Source organism: Bemisia tabaci, chromosome 8 (genome assembly GCF_918797505.1).
Source record: "Bemisia tabaci chromosome 8, PGI_BMITA_v3".
NCBI classification, from domain to species: domain Eukaryota; kingdom Metazoa; phylum Arthropoda; class Insecta; order Hemiptera; family Aleyrodidae; genus Bemisia; species Bemisia tabaci.
In genome coordinates, this window is record NC_092800.1 from 40,038,719 (window position 1) to 40,058,592 (window position 19,874).

Here is a 19,874-nt window from a genome sequence, read left to right on the forward strand (position 1 = left end):
ATTTTAAATTGATGTCTAATATTATCCTGATTTTTCGCAGTGATCTTTCAAAAAATCTCGGAATTTTCGCACGGAATAGCGTCAAACAGTTTTTGATTAAAGGTACACATTTTGAGTGGAAATTTAGGAATGGAGTTACGTTCTTTCATCAAAGAACCGACGACATGGACTAAACTTTGCAGATAAGAAGAAAGGGAATACCCTGTTTCAGCGGGATGATCAATGAACGATAGGTCGTTCCTGAAATGAAGCAAAAATGTCGGTCCCTTTTCGCTGCATTTATTCCTTATTATGACTGATCTCCTAATCATTGGCGGATCCAGAAAATTGGCACCATTGTCTTTTCTCCATTTCAATCTTTAGAAATATATCGATCCTTGGAGGGGCCAGGTGCGCCGACAAGAATCGATTATTTAGCATAGGTTTAAATGAAGGAAATCCGGTGTTGCCAAATTGCTGGATCCGCCTCTGCTCCTGCTCATCTAAACCAAAACATTACTCGAGACGGCCAAGACTTGAAAGAACAGCGAAGCGCAGGTCGTGTCAAGGCAGCAGCTTGAAGTGATTCGACGATCGATCGGTATTTCCCCATTTGAAGCTACGGTAAAGAATCGATTATTAAGGTATACCCTGATAATCGACCCTTTCCTAAAGTTTAAATTGGGATCAATTGATTCATCGCAAACTGAATGTCTATATATGCGGTTCGTGCGCTAAGCTTGGCAGGAATTCACACTTCTGGGCTACGTGAGGTGATGACGGGGGGGGGGGGGGGGGTTGACGTGTGTCGTCCGATCGCGTCTGACTTGAGCAAGGAACGTCCATTATGCCCTTTTTAAAAATCGTCAAGTCGGCGGAATTTTTACGGAGAAAGACATAAATGTTATACCAGAATCTATTGTCGGGATGGAAGAGACAGCGTTGCCAGTACAAATCTGGCTTTCGAAAAAAAAGCAATCGATCAATTGGACAACAAAACTAAGCGCCAAATTGAGTCTCTTTTGGGGATTTTAAAATTCCAAATAGCGCGTTCTGTCAAACGGAACTAAGCGCCATAGAAAAGCATTGCGAGTATAGGACGAACTAGCATCGCGCTCCACAACACCCACCAATCCAAGCCCCCCTCTCCCTTCCTCACCCTATGGCGCTTAGTTCCGTTTGATGGAAATACGTCCAATTTTCGCGCCAGCTTCATCGGAATGAGACAAAATATTGAGCTCGATTGTATGTAAACCCTTAAATAATGTGTTATTAATAAATATTAATACATTTGACTTCTACACCAGATTTCTGTTTAGGTAATCGAAAACAGCAAGGTTCAAAGAAGCTATAATTTGTTCCTTGGCTGACATAAGGGCGTAACTACACTAAGAGATGAGCCAAAGAAGCATTGAGTTATACGGGCTACAGGGTTCATCGCGGAGTGCAGTTACGTCCTTCTGTTAGGAAGGCGACGAATTTAAATCAATTTTCGTGCCAGCTCCGTCGGAATGGGACCAGTGGCGACTTGGCGAGGCAAGAATGATAGACTATCGATAGTTCCCCATTTGAAGCTATTATAAAGAATCGATTATTAAGGTGTTCAAAGCGAACACCTGTCTATCGATCCTTTTAAATAGGTTTAACTGGCAGATCAATCGATATATCGAAAAGCACGCCACGCCGCACAGTGGATCGCGTCAATTAGAGAGGTTGGACATGAAATTTCCGACTAAAACGGTAAATTTTGATGTTTATTTCGTCACATTTTAAATTTTTATGGGGTGTTGCTAAAGAAAAATTTCACGAGGAAACCAATGGAACTACTTTTAGAACCTCAAAGTTTTGTAAAAACGGCGTTATAAGCGTTTAAAGTTTCCAAATTTTGTCTCTCATATTGACTCGATCCACTGTGCGCCGCTGAATGGAACAAGCGATGAATATGAAAATATGCTGCGGGCAGTGAATACTATATCTGCCAAAATGTCTATCTACTACTACTAGGCAGAGCATGCCGCTGACAGCGTACATGAAGTGATTAAACTTTTCTGTAATGCTAATTTAGACGACGGACTCGGATAACTGCCCATGATTAATGAGTGCTCGATTTTCAGCGTAGGTAGCCGCCTGCTGAAGTTTGACAGGCTGTTGACTGATGACACCAGATCAGCCGAAATGGGACACGAGCTTCAGTGATCATGCAGCGCAAATTAGCCTTTGGTGCTTGTTATGGGGGGAGGGGTGAATTTCGAGGAAACTTCCGTTTTTCAACCAAGTAGTAAAATATTAAAGTTCTAAAAAAATCGAATCCGACGTTCAAACTATGGTCATCGTAAAAATGTAAAATCGAGGCAATAGAATGACTGAGTGCTACTCAAAATATAGATGAGGACTTATCTGTAACAATAGCGGATGTGAAAAATTACTTTTTCGAAACACATTCAAAAAACTGTTTTGACATCTAGAAAATTTTGAGAAAATACTTGAGATGTGATATTCGAGATCTGCATGTTTCGAAAAGGTAATTTTTCACACCCGCTCTTGTTACAAATAAGTCCTCATATCCTAAATTCGCCCTACCTATTTCCTAATCAAATGGAGTACACTGCCGCCTGATATCTAAAATACACGGGGAAGTTATTGAGACTCTCTAATTATTTAGGAAGTTGCCTTCAAGTTTTGAAATTTTCAGCCGTCAAATCCACCGCATGTGAATAGGTAAATAAGTTCTCCCCTCTGATGTATAATCGTTGCATGTAACGCTTAGATCAAATTATTCGTGTTTTAGGGCTATGCTTGTTTCATCTAGAGTGGGTCGAAGGCGCTCTGCCTTCCAAACCCTACGCTTAGGATCTCACCATTGGTTTATGAATGCAGTTTTTAATAATGATGATGACCAAATATTCTTACTCAAGATGTCTGAAGCATAAGGAACACATTGAAGGAGATTTCATACTTCTTACCAACTGTGTGCAGTTCCATCTTACAATGCTTCGAAGTTGTTCGAGGCTCAAAAAATAAACTGTAATTCTGTTTAGTCTTCAAAAAGAAAATATCCGAAAGTTGAACACCCCTCCAAGCTGCAAGGATGCACAATTTCGATAAGTGTCATCAGCTAAGCTTTATGAATGAGCATCGCCACTAAAAGTTATTTTTATTCGTAAGCAGGCTCTTAAAATTTTTGTTCGTCATCGACCATTATTTTAAAAGGATACTTAAAAAAAAATGCATTTTTCACGTAACGAATCGACAAATTTCTGCAAACTCGGAGGATATCCTCACTTTACAACCTAAATTCAGAAAAGTTGCTCGCTTCAAAAAAGACGCACCTCGAGATGTGCCCTTCTTCTGACATGGTCTTTGATGCTGTTGTATGAGGAGACGCGCAGTGGATCGAGTAAGTAGGAGAGGTCGGACAAAATTTTGAAACTTCAAAAGTTTAAAACTCTGTTTTTAACACAATTTTGAGGTTCTAAAGGTGCCTTCACCGGTTTCCTCGAGACAATTTCTCTAGAAACACCCCTTAGAAATGAAAAAGTGACGAAATAAACATCAAAATTCGCACATTTTTTTTTTTTTTTTTTTTTTTTTTTAGTCAAAAATGTTATGTCCGATCTCTCTGATTGACTCGATTAATTGTGTGAAATTTGAAAGCAAAATCTTCTCCTACTCGGTTGATGAAAGGCTCTACACATCGAAAAAAGGACACTTAAGTGTAAAGCTAGCGATATTCTATTGTTGAAAAAATGTATAAAAAAACCCAACTGTATGTTATGACGCGGCGAGAGGGGGAGCCCTTGTTTCAATTCAATTAATTTGCTCCACACACAGTTATTGCCCTCAACCTTCCAAAAGTAGACTTTTCGATCGGCGGTAAATCATCGGTTTACCTACACGCGCAATAAAAAAGGACAATGAGGCATAACTCTGAAAAATCATAATTGGAACAATGCACGGCGTATTAAATCATAAACATCTCAAAGGAAAAAACTGGAGTGGAGCTCTGTATTTACGAGCACCGGTTGACACTCGTCTGAAGTTAAGACCGCGGTCTGCCCGAGGCTCGCATATCTCGTCTGGTGGCCAGCGCTTGCTTTTTGTACCCATTCATATTCTCTTTCTATATCCTTCGTAGGTTCCAAGTTTCATCGATGGTGAAATGTAGACCGCTTGCCTGAGCGAATGGAAAGGATATGAAAAGCGAAAAAAAAAACATTTTCATTACGGTATGAGGGGCCGTCTGTAAATTACGAGTCGCACTTTTTTGGCATTTTAGACCCCCCCCCCCCCTTGTAACGTTTTTGCGACATAGTTCCCTATCTTTTTAACACATAAAAATAAAATGGCGTAACATTCTCCCCGCTCCTCCCCCCTCTCCTAGAGCGTTATGTAATGTAGGAACCGTCATTTCCCGGAATTAATTCCGAAATTCGGAACTTTTTAAAAAAATCGGAACTTTCCCCAGAATCTTCTGAATCCCCAAATTTTCAGCTGTTTTTGTGATTTCCTCGAAATTTGTGGTTTTTTGCCAGTTAGACCATTTATTTGATCAAATTTAGGACTCTTCGATCAAATTTAGGGACTTTTTGATCAAATGTAGAGACTTTGATCAATTTTGATGATCTTCGGAACTAAATCCGGGCGTATTTCGGCATTTTTCTCGGAACTTTGGCAAATGGAATATGTTTCCGGACATCGGAATTATTTCACAATCTTTTGATAAAATAAAATGGCAGCATTGCCCTTTAGCATCTGATTCAGCATCTGACTTCAGCATCTGACTCAACGAGGGCAAAATTTTCAGAAGAGCGATCGTTGGTGGATTAGGTGAAAAAGCCGAATTTTTTGTTTCCATGGATAAGTCTCAATTGGCGTGAAACATTTTTGTGCTAATGGGGATCATAAAGTTGCATTTCACTCGCGTTGCGGTAATTTTGTGCCTTTAAGCACGACTAATGAGTCTTTTTTTCGAGAAAAACTCCAAAATTCCTTCCGGCGTTAAAATCACCTGCATTCGAATCAGCGGCTGGTGAAATTCGGCGTTGAATCCTTTCCACGTTGATTTGGTGCTTTTTCCGCATTCTTCGAATGAAGAACATTTCTTGAACTCACGACTGGCCGTCTGGAATTCCGTTCAAGAACGCGCATTATGTCAAATTGCCGCAATACGGGCATAAAAAGTTAGGTAATTAGTTGTAACAGATGGCTGAATTTAGCCAGACGTAATCGGATCACTGATAAGATGGCTATTCCTCGGACATTAAAGGCGTAATTACTCAATTTTGGGCTTCTTGCTGAGATTCTTGCTTGCAAAATCTTTCATGTAAAATGTTTTCGAATTCTAACTTTTATTTCCTTTTTGATTGTTGCAGGTACGTGTGCTATTCTACATGAAGGAAGTTCATCTATCTCTGCTCGCGGCGTGCGGTTAATTTCGGTCGTAATAGGAATAAAAGGATTTCAAGGTGCGACTCATTCTTCCTCTTAATCGACTATTACCAAATATTAACTTTTGTACTTGAACTGACAATGGCAAAAAAGGGAAGGCATGAGACGTCGTTGCCAGAATGGACAGGGAAACTTTTACTCAGTCTTTACATAAAAGTCCACACTGAGAGAAAAAACTTCGGTCATGCGAACCGAACGTACGGTGTTCAATATCGGTCGTATTGTTCGGTTCATGTAAACGCTCTCCCGGTTCTGGGAACCGTATCCTCGGTTCATGCAACTGAGTATTCAACCCGAACAAAACTAACGAAGAAGCTCGGTTGCATGAACCAAAGATACGGTTTCTAGAACCAAGAGGGCGGTCGCATGAACCGAATAATACGGCCGATATTGAACACTGTACATTCGGTTAATATGACCGAACTTTTTATCTCAGTGCATCGAGAAAACCTGTAGTGTAATATTTCTGATTCACTCAAAGATACGCTCGTATTTATAAATCGATGGTGTAGCTAGGGAAACCAATCGTATCGACTGCGTGCAATTGGACTGCATTTTGCAATTTGGAACTATAAATTCTGGCTCTTTCGGAAAAACACTTATGTGCTTAGGGAAACTAATGGCACATGCATTGTTTTTAAGCTGGGCTAGAATTATTTATAGTTCCAAATTGCAAAATGTAGTCCAATTCAGTGTTGAAGTAACGTATAAGCATTTTGGGTATATAGTAAGCGTATATACAGTTGTTTCTTAGGAAGCTCGGAAGCTCCTTACCATATGAATGGCCTTATGGATTAAGTCCACCTCAAGGGTTTATGTGTAGGATCACGCACATTATTTACTTGTTCCTCTCTTCTTCAGGGCTGTAGATAGAGTATCCCATCGAAATCTGAATATCCAATTCCTCATTTTCACCTCGACCAAAATTGCTCTACCAATGAATACTGCCATCGCAAACAGAAATTTCCTTTTTTTCCATAAATAGTCAATAGTACTGAAATCAGAAGCCTGTCTTTAAGGCAAATATAATGATTTCATACTTATTGAGGTCCAATTGTCAAAGCTCGATTCTGACACACGCGTAACTGACCCTTATCAGGGTCGTAAAATTATCCACCTGCTACCTTCTCTTTTATTTGAACATCCACCGGCGCAGTTTGCGCGTGCCTGGTTGTGATTTGAAGCAATGGTAAATACTATTTTCGCACAAAATTCCCCCAAATATCGAACAATTTGGTGAAAAATGGCAACGCTGCGCATGAGACTGGCTGCGTCTGGATCGGGTAACACGAAAAGTTCCTAGATCACGATATCGGTCAAGATCACGCGTCGAGTCTGCGAGTCGCAAGTTCAATCCCCTTCGAAGTTCACTCGTTTCTCCTCGAGCTCGAGAACCGAGATGGATGTTTTTATGGTGAAAGAAACTATGCGATGCACGGAAAACCTATGTGCATAATTCTTTCTTGCATTGATACTTCCAAATGGAATATATAAATTGGGAATTGGAAACAAACATAATCAGCTCTTCTATTACCCTGCTAAAAATTGGCAGTAGAATGTGTGTTCCAAAATACTGTAGACCTAAAGCCGGCTGTAAGATTTCCAATAGCCTTTGTAGCCGGCTATACAATTTCTTATAGCCTTTCATAGCCGATGGCGATTAAGGGCAGAGAGCGCGGAACGCGCATTGGCGCCTACAAACCTAACAGGGATACTTCACGCATTGCGCAATGCCTGAAGTATCCCTGTTAGGTTTGTAGGCGCCAGTGCGTCGCCGCTCCGTTTGTGTTAGGCTCTAATATTTAGTCTCGCGGAGTCAGCGGTTTTCAACTCATGATTTTGAAATGTTTGCACACTCTGTAAGGATTATTCTCATTTTAATTGATGAAAAAAAATATGTTTTAAAGGAAAATATAATGTGTGTTCTGTAAATATTAAGGTAGTTTCGTATCAAACTTAATGATTTCCAAACGAATTTCTACACGATTTCCTATAGCTTTTTATAGCCAATGGCGATAAAGTGTAAAGCCCTGCGATAGGAACTACAACCTGACTGTATACTTTTTTATAACTTCGTATAGCCCGGCTATACGATTTGCCCCGCTTTCTACAGCCAGCTATACATATGATTTTCAATAGCCTTCTTTAGTCGGCTATAAGAAATCCTGTGGTATTTTGAAACGCAGCTCCTATCGCCAATTTTTACCAGGGTAGTTTTGATCTGTTCATTTAGCAAAAATTCAGTTTGCTGAAAAATTACGAGTATCGTGATTTTTCTGATTTGAGATTTCGTAGAAAAATAGATTTAAAAGTGAGGTGACAAATGAACTGTTTTGATTTCGATCGTTTTGCCGATTTTTTTTTTAAAAAATAGCACAATTGCATGACGATATATTAGAGGACAGCGATGGAGAACTTGTAGTTGTCTGAAATTTTGTAAAGTTAATGTTTGAGAAGAAAGCTACGGAGCGAACTGACACAAGAATATCGACGGTGTAAGGCGGCAATCACATAACTCGGTTTGCGACGTCACAGAATTCCTGTCATACTTTATTTTTCAAACGATAAACTATACTCAACGGCAGCTCTTTAAAACTGCCCTGATTTTTCTTCTCTGTGTGAAGAAAACTCTGCAAAAACTTCAAGAAATGATGTCGGTTTTTTCTCTTTTGAAAAAATAACATAGAAGAGGAGATTTTCAGACACCACAAACGAGTTATGTGATTGCCGACTCACACCGTCGATATTCTCTGTTTCACGTATTTCTATCAAACGAAACTATGTGCCTTATGACATGAGCCCTGTTATGCAAAACACCAAAAACCCCAGATTCGTAATGAAATACCATAAAATAACGTCCCGACGCAGAATTTTTAGTTAGGGTCAGTTTCTCATTCTTTCCATCGGAGCTATCTAACATCGATAAATCGATGGGTTACGTATCGCAAGAATGGCGGTGCGACTAAATCAGCGAATTGCGACATATCTTGGGTGCCCATTAGTCGAATTTAATCGATGAAAATGAGCGACGTGCTATGTTTGGCTGGCGAGGCGACGATATGACGAATAAAACGGATGATGGATGATGGATGTGGACGGACGATTATGCGGGTCGAAGGGATTTTTAACAAGCGATCGGTGCCTTATCGGCTATCGGTGATTCGATCGACACGCAATAAATCCGTCATCGAGGCGACCGCCCAGCCGCGGAACCCGCACGCGTGCGTCGCGCCTTGAATCCGAATCGAGAATCCACGTCGACGTCAAAGAATCGACGCCGAACAATAAAAGTGGATACTACACCACGCTCCGGAGCATGAGAAGTCATCGGCTTATTGTAATGTGTCGGGATACCTCCGAAAATGGTCATACTTTCATGAGCGGAATTCTCTGGAACATAGTGTTAAGAACAAACTGAGGGAATATGGACTGAATTAGTGACTGCGTCTTTTGATCAATGCCAACAACAGATCGAGTCAATAGGAGAGGTCGGACAAAATTTGAAAAGTTTAAAAGCTCATAATGCCGTTCATACAAAGCTTTGAGGTTTTGAAAGTAGTTCCATTGGTTTCCTTGTGAAATTTTCTTCAAGAGGCACCCCTTGAAATTTAAAATGCTACGTATTAAACATCAAAATTTGCAGTTTCAGTTAAAAATTTCATGTCCGACCTCTCTGACTGACTCGATCCACTGTGCAATGGTTCCAGAAATGATGGTTGAGGCATTTCGCAGAGAAAATGTCATACGCAGTCGGACGTTTTATCCCAAAAGGAACTATGTGCAACATGAATAAATCATAAGGAACTGTCAAGCACGACTGATCGTTAGCACCTACTTTCTTTTAATTTAATTAATTGCCAAATGGTCTCTTTCAGCATAAATAAATTGACAATGGAAATACAAAAACACGTAGCTCGGTTCACGGAAAAAATTGTGGAGGGTTATATCCTAAGTTTTTGGTACTACTCAAATTTGCTGGATTATGCGGCATTTCAAATTAATTGCGGTAGTACCGCGCGACTCAAATTGGGCTAGCACCGCAACATTTGGGTTAGTAACCTAATTTATTGGGGTACTATTGAAATTAATCGGGGCACTACCAAAATTAATTGAAAATGACCATATCATCCAAAAACCTCCACCTTTTTTCCGTGTTTGCGACGCCTCTCATTCTTCATTTTTTCAATAACAATATTCAACGTCATTTTTTAAAGACGTCCCTTGTTTCTTTCTCTATGTGACGAATACTGTGAAAAGTTTAAGCAATACGGTCGTTTTCTTATGATAACCCCCCCCCCCCCCAAAAAAAAAAAAACCGAAAACAAGTTACGCGTTTTTGCAGTTCATCGTCAATACACAGCTGGCTGTAATACTCATGCGTAATCGACCCATTTTATTTTAGGTGTTTTTTTCCCTCTTCCTAAGTGGTTTCTCTGATGCTACTTATGTGGAGATGAGAGCAAAAAGCAGCTGTTGAAAAGTTAGTGGGAGAGGAGCGTTCGGGACGGTTATCAGTCCATTAAGTAGTTTGGGGATTTTTGCACACAGCCTCCGTCTAATGATGACAACGGTTGCATCACTGGTCCGCTTGCTCCCCCGCTTGGCGCTCTTATTCAACCGAATTCAATGTCACAGCGCTCCCGGTACCGCTGCTGCGTGCTTTGTTCATGCCCAGAGAAATTGCCATGTTGCGAAATCTGCTTCTACTCGTCCATCCAACGTAAAATCGGCAGAATACGGAGTGAAATGACTCTATTCTCCCGTGCTAAGCGGTGGTGTGGCGTGCATTGCGATGTATCTGTCGCAGGCAAATAGTGAAATCAGGCATTTTGTCAAATGCCTAGGCAGTTGGTTGAATTTTGATGGTCTATCAAAGTTTGAGAATTTATGGTGAGGAGCTCGCGAGTTTTCAATATTCTTTGGAAAAATAACTCATCAAACCTACGAACCCTTCTTGTCTCTTCCTCTTCATTTGCCTCTCATATTTTTAAATGATGAAAATCTAAAAATTCTGTATTTTATAACATGCTGAAAATTTCCAGGTAAGTGTCTATGCATGAGCTAAAAATGGTTTAAAATACTATTGTGCGATGCAAATTTTTACTGAGAATTTCTTCTTACAGGAGCAATGATTACTTTGTCTGAAATTAGGAAAAGAATCAGATTTTCAATCTAAGTTAGAATATTTGACTATTTGCCAAGGCATTTGACAAAATGCCTAATTTTACTATTTGCCTGCGACATATCGATTGTTATGCCATGTAAACCTATAGAAAAGGATCGATAAAGAGGGTCTTCGCAGCGAACACCTTGATAATCGATTCTTTACCATAAGTTTAAATGGCATAACAATCGATACATCGCAATTCACGCCACGCCACTTGTGCTAAGGAAGAAGGCCGTATGGACATTCGAGAGTTGCAAAATTTCCCCGGGTAAAACATGATTATTTGGGAAAGTTATGCATGTTTTACCTTGACAGTTCAAATAATTTGGATCAAATTACGAGTGGGAGTGTGTGAAAATTTTGAAGTAAATCATCCAAAACTTCCCTCGTAAATTCGATTTATTGAAGGGAATATGGCAATGTCGAAGGGTTCATACGAGGATCTTCCTCAGCACGGCAGGACTAGTCTCCTCTAAGTTTTGGTGCGCTCGGAGATCGAAAATTCAGGAATCTCACTGGGAAAAAAGTCTCTTGGATCCAGAGTCCAGACTCTCAAGAAATTTGACAAGAAAAAATAATATTGATTCAATCAGATTTTTGCTGAATCAAAAGGAAATCCGCTTTAATGAGGAGGCTGGGCTTTCGATTCAAGCAAAAGTTCGCGTGAATCAAGAGCATATTTTTCTTGTCGAATTTTATAAGCGTTCCGCGTGAAACTTTGATGAGGACTCTGTTCCTTGTCCATCGTCCGAATTGAAATCCGATGATAGTCGGACTCGCTGTTTTTATGAAATTAGTCTAATCTTAATTATTAATGGACACACATGCACAAACCCCGGTCACTACTCCTATTGTGCCATGCATAGCCACGTGCACTATTTTAGACTTTTGACGCAATGGCGAAGGTATGCCGTTTTCAAGGGGAAGTATCGATCAATCTAACCACTGCGCGCCTTTTAGAGACTCCTGTCACTTTAAACTCGGTCATGTGTCTTCAAAGTGACATTCTTCTCTCACCAATGCTAGCCCGGCTATGGAAGAACACCGTATGAGCCTTCAGGCGTTGCCAAATTTTCTCTGGCAAATCACTAATTTTGAGGAAAATTTTTGAATATTTTTCTGCCAATTTCTCAAATAATATTGTTTGTAATTTGATCTAAACTGTCTGAAAAGTTCAAGGAGACATATTCACAACCTTTCTCCAAAATAAACATTTCTCGTGAGAAATTGGACAACTCTTGAATGTACATACGGCGTTCTTCCTTAGCAAGGCAGAATGCTAGCCGGGCTATCTCCGTGGACTAGACTTCATGCCCGCAACAAACGAAACGGCAAAAATGAAAGAAACGTGTGAAATTTGATCCCGTTTGGTATGCAAATATCTCCTAACTCTGATGCCGTCAGCCATGTCACTTGTGTAACCTGCACCGCAATAATTCAGTTTCATTTGGTTGACTTCCGCGCTTCAAATTTTAAATTTATGAACCGGAGTTCGTGCGTGATCTTTGGACTCGACAGTGTCCAGAGGGTATACATCAAAATATTTTTGTTCCGCACGAACAGAATGGTGTTGTTTAGCTCCCTAAAACATGAATACATATAAGGTAGCTAATGAGATAGGCAAGGGGCAAGTTTACTGATTTATGGGGGTTGATATCTTCGTAGTATTCTTCTTTTTTAAGAGAAAGAATGTCTATCACATTTTTAACTGAATCAGCTTCAGAAACAACATACTTCATAGACCTCGCAGTTTGGTTGTTTTTTCTGGCGCTGCGTTTAAGTCTCCAAAGTAAGTATTTTCGCAGTATTCTTCTTTTTTAAGAGAAAGAATGGCTATCACATTTTTAAGTGAATCAGCTTCAGAAACAACATACTTCATGGACCTCGCAGTTTGGTTGTTTTTTCTGGCGCTGCGTTTAAGTCTCCAAAGTAAAGTTCTGTATCAGTAACCACATTTTAACTGGCGGTGAGTTGCGGTTCCTTTTTCCATTGACGATCACATTTTTGCTTTTTTCCGTGAAGAAGATACCAGTGCAAGGTCGGTAAAATATGTTCCCCGTACTCTCGACAGCTCCAGTGGGCCGATTATTGAAACTTATAGACAAAGCTATAGACAAAGACGAAAAAAGGGATTTGGAGAGATCCTACTAGTGGAAGCAGGTGGTGGCAATGGACTCAGGAGGTAGGTAATGGACTAACTAACGGCAACCCACTAGACCCGACAGTTAGTCCATCATTTTCTTCCTTAGTCTATAAGAACCAACCATGTCAACCAATAAGATCGCTCCATACTCCCTATGTCTTCTTTGTCTATCGCTTTGTCCATCAATTTCAATAATCGCCCCGCAGAAGAGCGGGCTTCCAGCGGGATCTTTCAGTGGCTGAAAATGGCTGATGACATGGAGAAACGAATCCTCTGGTGTCCATATTCTTCCTGCCAAGGCATCCTATGGTCATTGAGATATCTCGTCTAGAATCGCTCCGTTTTTATCCCGGATTGTGCGCTTCCGATGGTCGGGAACCCATCGGGTGTAACCTTTGTCGCGCGATCGCGCGATCGTTGAAGGTTAAATTGCACGTTTCGGAGGACGGCGATGTCTTAATATCGGCGCCGATTGCTTTCGTTTCGCGCGCAGCTTTCACCCGCTCGGGCTTGGCGTCCTTTAAACTTGAGTCCCGTCCCCGAGTTCGATTAGCCGGGATCCGCGGATGGGCGGGGCGGGGAGGGGGTGGGACAAACCGGAAGTCGAACGTCATAAATCCGAGCTGGGAGCGAAAGAGCGAGGCCTGGAAGAAAGGTCCGTTAGTGACGAGTCGCGTTCCCGATGTGTGCTGCCTCTCCTCCCCCGCCCCGTTCGGGTGGCTCGTTGGTAGCCGACGTGAAGGCTGTGATGAGAAAAAGACGAGTTATTGCCTCATTTCGTCCGCCGTTGCCACGTCCGGCTTTCCGCCGTTTTCCCGCCGAGGAAAACTGACGGATCCTACGGTGGTTTAGACTTGAAATAAATCGTATTCCGGGCATAACATTACCTTGCATGCACTGTGATGCATTTTAACCATTTCTTTTGGCAAAACCGTTTGCCATTTTTTCCTCAGGACCGCGAGACAATTTTTCGTAGAAATCTCACTCTCCCATTCTTCGATTCGACCGGACAGTTATGCAGAAAGGAACCAAGTAGCCACAACAGCCATTGCCAAAGTGATTTTTACATGAAAACGGTTGTGCGGATTTTTGTGGAAATTTGAGTCAATTTTCTGCATATAGTGCGAAGCAGATTTTGTAATATTTTCAAAAATATCCGCACAAACGTTCGCTTATAAAAAATTAATTTGCCCAGTTAAATGCTGATGTGGCTTGGTTCCTTTCTGCAAATGCGGTCCATTCAGTGCTTATGTGATTGCAAAATCAGACCTTTTTCTAAATTAGGCCCTTGAAATACTGGATAAAAAGTTCAAAACGGCAACTCAGGTCGGGAGAGATGCGAAGTTGCGGGGGACCCAGAAACGAGCGCGGATTGGAATCGAACAAAAAGACGGATGCCTCATTTCAATATCGAACTACTTTCGTCGGCGCCCACTGCCCTCTTAATGCAATTTTAATTATCATCTTGACCCCCTCCCCCTTCCTCTCCTCGCACCACGCCCCCTCCTCCTCCCCCCTCCCCCCGCCAGGAGCCGAGGAAATGTTTCGCGAGCGGGGTTTTGAGCGGAAACCGATATTTCTCCGCCATGATTGCCTCTCCATTTGCAGACACAGCGCAGTAATGGACCGGTGAAATGGCATCAAAATTCGATGACATCATCCATTCTCTGTTGCCAAATATATTCGTTTTGTGTTGCGTTTGATGCGTATTCTCCCGTGCTAAGGAAAACCGTCGTATGAGCCATCAAACGTTGCCAAATTTTCTCCGACAACTCTCGAATTTCTGGGAAAACGTGTGAACATATCTCTTCAGATTTTTTGGAGGATTTTGTTTGTAATTTGATCCGAAAAGGCTGAAAATGTCAGTGAAAAATATTCATAACTATCTTCAAAAAGAAATTTTTTCTGAAAGAAAATTTGGCAACATTCAAATGTTCATATGACGTTTTTCCTTCGCACGGCAGTATCGCGGCTTGATTTGGCAGCGTGCTGTGATTGATATGGCCCATTCAATCGAATTGGTACATTGATGCGACGATAAAATCAATTTTTTTTTCGCTCCGCAATGACGGTCCAATAAATTTAAGTGAATGTTAACATGTAAATTTTGCGTGAACTTTAATTTCGTTGAGGAAAAAGTGGTCAAACACTGCTCCCTGCTTTTATCGTTCTCCGATTTCTGGTGTGAAAGATATAAAAACCAGACGCGCACTTATGTCTGAACAAGAACCACAAATTTTGATAGGGAGCATAAAATTTATCCTGTTTGAGAGGTTTTTTCTGTTACTTGAATGGAGGAGCCAGGCCTCAAACCTTTAGGCTTGGAAGAGAAGAGAAAAAAAATCTGCAATGACCAGTTAAAATTGTGTATTTATATTGACGTCACGTGAGTAAATCAAATCAGGAGTGGTGAAACTGGGTGAAACAAATATCGTTGAAATTGTTACACTCAACAAATAGGGCACCTTATTCAATTACGAGGAGCTAAAAATTTGGTCCATTTCACTAAATCCTTTACCAACCTCTTGAGTATCAAAAATTCAATGTGTCGCGGCGTCACGAAAATGACGCACAGGATGGCCATTACGTCTCAGCACCGATCACTAAGGCTTGTCTTATTCCTGTGTCACAGTCATTACAGCTAGGCCAAAACCGTTCTTCGTCATGAATGCAAATTAGATGATAATCTAAGTAGACTTCTAATGTACCATGTCTATCCATTTTCTCTTGTCAAAAATTCAAAGTCAAGAAGGAATACTTTGACAGTAAAAATAGGCGTGAAACTTCATACTCAGCGGTGAGTCCTTAGGCGGTATGCACCACCGCGGTGAATGATGGCAAATTCTGTGCTCTTTGAAGCGAGATATCTCCGTCAACAATGTACGTGGAAATACACTGGAAAAAAAACCACATTGGATCTAGAGTCCAGACTCTTAAAAACATCGACAAGAAAAAATACTCTTGATTCAATCGGATTTTTGCTTAAATCAAGAACCAAGCCTCTTAATTTGAGCGGATTTCCTTTGATTTAAGCAAAAATCTGATTGAATCAAGAGTATTTTTTCTTGTCAGTGTTTTCAAGAGTCTGGACTCTAGACCCAATGTGTTTTTTTTCCGGTGTATGGTATTTGGATAGATCTTATCAATTTTTGCTAATATATAGTCTAGAATAATGGAAATGCGATTCTGTTATCAGCGCAACTGACACGAACGATATTTCGGCTTAAATCAAGTAGATTCTGACTTACGCGCTTGCTTCAATTTTTACCCTACATACTGGTCCATTCTCTCATCGATCTCCTCTGGGTCGGCGATGAATTTTCTCAATGCATGGGCACTCTAATTAAAAGTTCCATTTGCAACGGGCCCGGGATTCGGATGAGCGGCGTGTGACCAAGTACGGAGACCGACATCTGCCAGACCCGATGTTGGCGGGCACTCGTCCACCATCCATCTCTCCGCTTCAATTAAAGCTTTTTTTCAATACGCCTATCTGGGTCGTTCATCAGCCGGGGAAAATGGCCCGCTCCGCATTTTTTCACCGCCTTTGTTTCGCCCCGAGGCCTCCTTGTCCGCGGCGGCGCAGGTGACGTCATCGAGATTTATTCCGCCGGACTCGTCTCATAATCAGCATCTTCGGCCGCCCCGTATTTCACCCGTTGTCAGGCTCCGCCACAACCCCCCCCCCCCCCCTCATTCGTGTCAGATTATTCCAACTCCATCGACAACTAGTCCAACGGCCCCCATCGACAAACCTTTATCTTGTAATGTTGTTTGAATCCTATCTGCGAGGGATTTTTGCATCCAGACAGCGAGCTGATTGTTGAAATTGATAGACAAGGCGATAGACAAAGAAGACATATGGAGTATGGACCGATCCTATTGGTTGAAATGGTTGGTTCCTATGGACGAAAGGAGAAAATGATGAGAGTCGTAATCTAAATGGGAGAGCTGAGACCATGTCCTGGACGATGAGTTCCGAGCACGGTGTGCGGCAAGCTTCGGTCACTTTTTCGATAGATTATCGATTCAAAATGGTGATGTAGAATACGTGCGGTGATTCCTATCCTCTTTGCTTACATTGGATGGCCGGATCCCTGTATATCGCAAACAATCGATTATGTATTGGAAAAGTGACCGGGCGTGACACAGGAGTCTCGGAATTCGGGACCTGGAAAACGCTTAAAAGTTATGTCCTAGCTCTCCCGCACTCACATTACGACTCAGTGTACTCTATGAAAATGATGGACTACATACATAGGGTCTCTCGTAGGTTGCCGTTACTGAAGCTATTATCTACCTTCTTTGTCCACTGCAACCACCTGCTTTCACCAATAGAATTCCTCCATGTCCCATCTGTCTGCTTTGTCTATAGTTCTGTCCAACGATTTCAACAATCAGCCCGCTGTTAGATCCTACATGTCTGAAAAGTCAGATTTAAAAGGAGATGTAAGAAACGACTGTTTGATGAACAAGTCAATGGTCCTAAAAGCACGTGGAGTGAGTCTCAATGACCAATTTCGGCAATTCCTGCTTAATTTGCATTGGATTTATGGGAAAACTTAAATTTTTGGACGTATTAAACTTTTGCAAACAATTTCCTGAAAAAGTAATTTTTGTGAGAAAAAAACCTATCAATAGCTGTGTTTACCTCTTCACAAAATTGCGTGCAGATTGCGTGGACGGATGGAAAATCGCTTGGATTGGGTCTCATCGGTGAACACCAGCAGGGTTTGAGGATCCAACAGAGGAGGAATCATGTTTCCCCTCAATTTGCGGCCTGCTGTCTCGACATTCAACAAAAACTGATTTGCGTGTGATCAATTGAAATTCCTCTTGGACTGACTCGGTGGGTCAATTTGTCAGAGCCCGCGGAAGGCTTGCATGAGAAATGCTTGCGCAAGGAGCGTAAATTTAACGCATAAACACGGGCCAAAAAACAACCGAATTGAACCAGTTCTGACCCCAGTTCCAGTTCTGGTTTCGCTTCCTCAATGAGTCTCTGGCGGATTCTGGGGCGGGATTTCGGAGAAGTTGCTCATCTCCACTGAGTCGGTTTCAATATTCTCTGGGTGGCCATAGCACGTGACACAAGCACGTAACTGCGTTCTGAGATGAGCCCCGTTGTCCATATAACAGTATGTTCTCCAGGGCTCATTTTGAATATGGAGATGCGTGGTTACGCTGGCCGAGTGACAAATTCTGGTCGGAGGTGTTGCAATGAAAAGGAACTCATTAATCTCAGTTAATTATTCATCACTGAGTGCTTTCATTTTTTACAATCGAACTCGGCGAGTTTTCTGGCGAATCGTGACAGCAGATCGTGACAGAGATATGACTTAATTTGACTTATTTTCAACTACCGAATCTTAACACCGATTTTGTTTTTTCCTGTATGAAAACTGGAACAGAGTTAAATCATTATAAATACATAAATGTTATAAAATATGGGAAAAAAAATTCAGAAACCAAGATGTCAGGACTTTTTCCGCAGTGTCGGTGTCAGAAGCGTGTGTGCATGTGACGAAGTAATCAAATGCGTCAGGTAAATTAAGAAAACAAGACACGGAAAATAGTACAGTCGATCGATCAATAAAAATGTTTCATTCATTTAAACTGTCGCTGATGGCGTGGCTCAAAATTACCGTAAAGGCGTGCAAAAATGTGGTAAGTTACTGAATTTGTACTCGAACGAACAAATCGTCGCTCCTCTGACGTAAGGGCGTATCTCTATTCTCAAATGAGTCCCGCAGAGTTGTACAAAGAACAGAGCTCACGCGGAAATCGAGATACGCCCTTACGTCAGAGGATAGACGAAATGAGTGAAGGCACGTGGAGAGAAAAAACTTCGGAACATCCAGAGATTTGTGTCGAAGTGACCTAATTTTCGTTTAAAACGACCGAATGACTGAGATCATAGGTAAAAAGAAGAAGGACGAGTCATCCATCGCAAACAACATTTTTAGTTAAAAAAACTTTTCCTTGGTTTCTTGGACGTTGATAAGATTTTGCAGTTGCCTGTACTTAAAAATTTGGTGTTCTGAATGAGCTGACCAAACTTCGAATTGAGTAGAACCAGTCTCTATTGACACCCAGTGTGGCCCTGGATTTTCAATATCCGCCCTCGAGATGAACGACGACTTCCTCGACTCCCCTAGGAGATGTTTATTTTCGTTAATCAAGACAAAAGCAACGGATTTCGGTGACGGATGGTCGCGTCCGAGTGAATGACGTCGAGCGATTATAGACAGCGTCGCGACGCTGCGCAGGTGTAGCGCCGCGACGCCCTGTCGCGCCGCATGGGGGCACGTTTGAATGGCAGCGTCGCGGGAGATTGACATGAGCTGGGGTTCCGACGCTACAGCGATGCCAAATTGTCTACGCCTCCCCCGCGGGTCCCTCAGAAATGCTGAAAGATAAACATGATTCGGGGTTTTTTGGCAGGCATGTTGTGCGTCGATAAATGAGCCATCAAGGAGACGCGCATGATACATCACAGACTCAAGGTAAAGGTTGTTGCTGTGGCAAGAAGCGCTAGGTACAAACTAATTCTGGATCAAAATGGCTTTACCCCATTAGCACTTTTACAGATGTACCCTGAACATGGTGAACTGGAATTTCATTTGGATTTTTTTTTTAATTGCAAAATTCATAACATCAAGATTCTGATACGGATTAACAATTTTGGGCATTATGGTCCGGCATCGCTCACTGAAAACTCTTCTGCGCTTTAGTTAACAATGTGAGTCATTGTGAACTAATATCCTTTAATCCGTGGATGGAGACATATTAAAAACAATTCCAACGTTCATTCAATTTTAATGTTGTGTGTCAACATGTTCGTTTGCGTTTCTCAACCGAAACCAGCTATTTTTCTAAATGAACTTGTCTACCCATTGCTTAGTTCTCTTCCGTTCCTGAAAAACTGATTTTGAAATCTTGGCGTTATCATGTCTCCGAACCAAAAGGCTATTCTATACGGTTGGCGAATTTGGTTGTTTTTTCTTGTCCTGCGTTAAAGTCTCCAAAGTGAAGGTATCATGTTTTCAAGTCAAACGGCTTCAGGTGGAGCAAGTTAAAGGGCTCAAAAAATTACGTTGTTTTTCTTCTGCTAGGTTAAAGTTTCGAAGTAAAAAT

General features: G+C 41.5%; 1 protein-coding gene across 2 annotated transcripts in view; it reads left to right on the forward strand.

Moving 5' to 3' along the window:
* Positions 1-19,874, forward strand: part of LOC109037115 (peroxidase) — a 205,504-nt gene that overhangs the window by 98,968 nt on the left and 86,662 nt on the right. The window contains exon 1 of one of the 2 annotated variants that reach the window (XM_072303071.1): positions 5,426-5,444. The exons of the other annotated variant lie outside the window; for it this stretch is intronic. The gene's annotated coding sequence lies outside the window, so the exon portion shown is untranslated. Of the gene's footprint in view, positions 1-5,425; positions 5,445-19,874 lie in introns of those variants that run through there. 2 annotated transcript variants of the gene reach the window in all.